Below are 4,899 nucleotides of genomic sequence, written 5' to 3'. Positions count from 1 at the left end.
CTCTGCCTTTCATTTATCTTCCTCTCATGTAGTATGTGCAGCAAATGCCTTTTGCTGGTTCTTCTCCAGATGGAATTAATAAAAAAAAGAGTAGAAAGCTAAATTGGCTTTGTTTAACGTTCATCTCCAGTCTCCCTTTTTATTAATACAGGGACGCGAGCTAACCTCTTTTAACCGTCAACAAAACAGCGATCCTATTTATGCAAACGATACCCATAATTACTGGCTGCACGCCGCGGCAGAAGACAAAGGGTAAACCGCAGCTACTTGGCGGACGTTCCAGTCTGATGTTCACCAGGCAGCCGTCATCCTTATCTGCTACCCGAGTCTCACAGATCACGGGGAGATGACTCGCCTTATGAATCTCTATCCTCGGAAAATAAAAAAATAAAGCGCGCTGCTGACAGCATCAGCTGCAAATCGCTGGCTGAAATAAACACCCAGGTGACCCCCTATCTGTCTTCTACAACGTTTTGTCACTGCTGATAATAGCTCAAACATGCGTGTGCGAACATGAGATAGGTGACTGCCTGTCATAGTCAGATCTCAGATAGCTGTGACATCAATATGCTACTTAAGCTCTAGAAATCCATGGATGTGAGTAACGAGAAAATCCAGAAAAATAATATAGTCAACAAAGACACAATAGTTAAAGTACAGAACAAGCTGTCAGAAGGGAAGAGAATCTGACTGTGTTGGCTACAAAGCCCTTCCTGTCTCCCTTCTCTTCTTGTCATTGACTTGAAGGGCGCCATGTCATTCTTCGTATAATGTAACATGCTGTATATAACATCCGTTCTTCAAGTTGGTGTCATGTATAAGGAGCCAGACATGACGAGGGTGACCTGGCAGTGGAGGAGGGGTCTGCAGGGACAATAGAAGGTATGGAAACTGGTCACTGGAACTTGGGTGCACCGGAATCAGGGCTTTTTATTCAGCGGGAATGTGGGGGAGAACCCCCTCCAACACTGAATTAGGTAAGGGCAATGGGTGCTGGGGGGTGCTGGAGGGTCTATTGGTACTGGCCACTGGGGGAATTATTGTTGCTGGGAAGATCTACAGTAGATAGATAGATAGATAATAGATAGATAGATAGATAATAGATAATAGATAGATAGATAGATAGATAGATAGATAGATAGATAGATAATAGATAGATAATAGATAGATAATAGATAATAGATAGATAATAGATAGATAGATAGATAGATAGATAGATAGATAGATGATAGATAGAGAGATAGATAGATAGATAATAGATAGATAGATAGATAGATAGATAGATAGATAGATAGATAATAGATAGATAGATAGATAGATAGATAGATAGATAGATAGGTAGATAATAGATAGATAATAGATAGATAGATAGATAGATAGATAGATAGATAGATAGATAGATAGATAATAGATAGATAGATAATAGATAGATAGATAGATAGATAGATAGATAGATAGATAGATAGATAGATAATAGATAGATAGATAGATAGATAGATAGATAGATAGGTAGATAATAGATAGATAGATAGATAGATAATAGATAGATAGATAATAGATAGATAGATAGATAGATAGATAATAGATAGATAGATAGATAGATAGATAGATAGATAGATAGATAGATAGATAGATGGATAATAGATAGATAGATAGATAGATAATAGATAGATAGATAATAGATAGATAGATAGATAGATAGATAGATAGATAATAGATAGATAGATAGATAGATAGATAGATAATAGATAGATAGATAGATAGATAGATAGATAGATAATAGATAGATAGATAGATAGATAGATAGATAGATAGATAGATAATAGATAGATAGATAGATAGATAGATAGATAGATAATAGATAGATAGATAGATAGATAGATAGATAGATAGATAATAGATAGATAGATAGATAGATAGATAGATAGATAGATAGATAATAGATAGATAGATAATAGATAGATAGATAGATAATAGATAGATAGATAGATAGATAGATAGATAGATAATAGATAGATAGATAGATAGATAGATAGATAGATAGATAGATAATAGATAGATAGATAGATAGATAATAGATAGATGATAGATAGATAGATAGATAGATAGATAGATAGATAGATAGATAGATAGATAATAGATAATAGATAGATAGATAGATAGATAGATAGATAGATAGATAGATAGATAGATAATAGATAGATAGATAGATAGATAGATAGATAATAGATAGATAGATAGATAATAGATAGATAGATAGATAGATAGATAATAGATAGATAGATAGATAGATAGATAGATAATAGATAGATAGATAGATAGATAGATAGATAGATAGATAGATAGATAGATAATAGATAGATAATAGATAGATAGATAGATAGATAGATAGATAGATAGATAGATAGATAATAGATAGATAGATAGATAGATAGATAGATAGATAGATAATAGATAGATAGATAGATAGATAATAGATAGATAGATAGATAGATAGATAGATAGATAATAGATAGATGATAGATAGATAGATAGATAGATAGATAGATAGATAGATAGATAATAGATAGATAATAGATAGATGATAGATAGATAGATAGATAGATAGATAGATAGATTATAGATAATAGATAATAGATAGATAGATAGATAGATAGATAGATAGATAGATAGATAGATAGATTATAGATAGATAGATAATAGATAGATACTGACCCCGGGCCCTCGGGCAGTGCCCGAGGTTCTAAATGGTCAGTCCGCCCCTGACTTCAATCCACTGAATTTCCTACAGGTGGCCTCCAATCTACTGAATGTCCCACAGGTGGACTCCAATCAGGGGCGGACTGACAACGCATGGGGCCCCCAGGCAATAGGGGATCATGGGGCCGCTGTGTCCTTGCCCAAACTCAAAAAAGCCTATAAAAAAGGTACCAGGGGCATCTCATGGGCCCCCTACTGACCCCGGGCCCTCGGGCAGTGCCCGAGGTTCTAAATGGTCAGTCCGCCCCTGACTTCAATCCACTGAATTTCCCACAGGTGGACTCCAATCAACTGAATGTCCCACAGGTGGACTCCAATCAACTGAATGTCCCACAGGTGGACTCCAATCAACTGAATGTCCCACAGGTGGACTCCAATCAACTGAATGTCCCACAGGTGGACTCCAATCCACTGAATGTCCCACAGGTGGACTCCAATCAAGTTGTGGAGACAGCTCAAGGATGATCAGTGGGAACAGGATGCACTAGAGCTCAATTTTGAGTGTCATGGCAAAAGCTGGGAATACTTATGTATGTGTGTTTTTTTTATTTCATTTTTTATTTTTAATAAATTGCAAAGATTTCAAAACGAACTTCTCTCACGTTGTCATTATGGGGAATTGTTTGTAGGATGTGGAGTAAAAAATGAATTGAATCCATTTTGGAATAAGGCTGTAACATAACAAAATGTGGCAAAATGTAAGAGCTGGGAATACTTTCTGGATGCTCTGTATTGTTATAGAGGGTTCTATTGTATTCTATTTGTGAGGTCTTATGTTGCTTGGGGGGGGGGGGGGGGGCAACTGTTACTGGAAGGGATCTAAGTTGAGGGAGGGGTCTGTTGTTCCTGGATGCTGCAGGGTCTACTGATGCTGGCTGCTGGGAGATCTATTGTTGCTGTTGGGAGTCTGTTGTTTCTGGGGGGTGTTATGTTGTGGGGGATCCACTGTTGCTGGGGTGGGTCTATTGTTGCTGGGGGAATTTACTTAGTGAATTATTTAGCACCACCTGTTCTGTATTTTCTAAAAGGGGCAGTATTGGGAGATTGGAAGCGGGAGTAGACTAGAGATGATGCTTGGAGGTGAGTAGGGGGGGGCAGACACAAGGGGTGATTTTGAAGGGGATTTACAAAGACATTGTAGACGATTGTACTCTTCCAACCTTGTGGTAACAGTTCGATAAAGGTCCTTTTCTGTTACAGCATGACTGTGCCCCGGTGTGCAAACACAGCTCCACAAAGACATGGTTGGACCAGTTGGGTGTGGAGGAACCTCAGTCCTGACCTCAATCCTACTGAACATTTTGGGATGAATTGGAATGCCAATTGGGAGCCAAGTCTTCTCACACGACATCAGTTCCTGACCTCACAAATACTATTTCAGATAGGAGGACTTCTAGCCTTCCTCTGTGCTTCCAGCCTCATGGCAGTAGTTTTGGAAAGGTCCTTTTCTATTCCAGCATGACTGCGCACAAAACCAGCTCCATAAAGATATGGTTTGATTAGTTTGGGGTGGAGGGACTTGAGTGCCGTCATATGCAACCCAATCGCACAAGCCCAGATGTTGTTTTATCATGGGTTGCCCAATGGCCAACGAAAGAAGGTGCTAGGTGAAGAAGAGAAGCTGGCACCGGCAACTGTGGAGCAGCCAGAAAGGCTGTCATTGCAGCAGATACGTTTGCCATAATGTTCAAGTATGCCAGATGAGCCATAACAGCCCGGGGTAAAGAAGCCGATTTTTCATGGTTATATTGGTTCTGCTTGGACCAGTGCAAGTATGTACGAGGAGGTATCAAAAAGTTTCAAAACTAGTTTTGTAAAATGCCAACAGATGACAGCACAAACCTGCACACACAAACACAGGGAGCACCAACCTTCATAAGTCAGTGTGCTAAAAGACAGAGTCCTGTGTACATCGGGAGCTGTGCAACTGGTGTTATTCTGACCACGTGTGTTACCACGTCTACTATTTCTTCCTGGAGAACAAACATCAAACGTGAAATTCTGCGTGAAACCTGTACACCCAAGTTTCATCACCAGCAATGATCCTCGACATGAAAGACGAGTCATCCACGGCACGCTGACAAAGTTCTTGGCAGCCTTCGACGCAGTGTTCCTTCTGCTCCTGGGTCAGCAGCCTGG

At 38.9% G+C, this 4,899-nt stretch overlaps 1 long non-coding RNA gene across 1 annotated transcript; it reads left to right on the top strand.

Moving 5' to 3' along the window:
* Positions 1-858: 858 nt before the first annotated feature.
* LOC149428515 (uncharacterized) lies at positions 859-3,352 on the top strand. The gene is made up of 2 exons (XR_016310721.1): positions 859-977; positions 3,037-3,352. It is a non-coding gene; the product is annotated as an uncharacterized LOC149428515 (long non-coding RNA).
* The last annotated feature ends 1,547 nt before the right edge of the window (positions 3,353-4,899 follow it).

This window comes from Staurois parvus, unplaced genomic scaffold (genome assembly GCF_062004578.1).
Source record: "Staurois parvus isolate SC_StPar_1 unplaced genomic scaffold, SC_StPar_1.0 ptg003171l, whole genome shotgun sequence".
Taxonomy (NCBI): domain Eukaryota; kingdom Metazoa; phylum Chordata; class Amphibia; order Anura; family Ranidae; genus Staurois; species Staurois parvus.
This window is presented reverse-complemented; position numbering and strand designations above follow the sequence as displayed.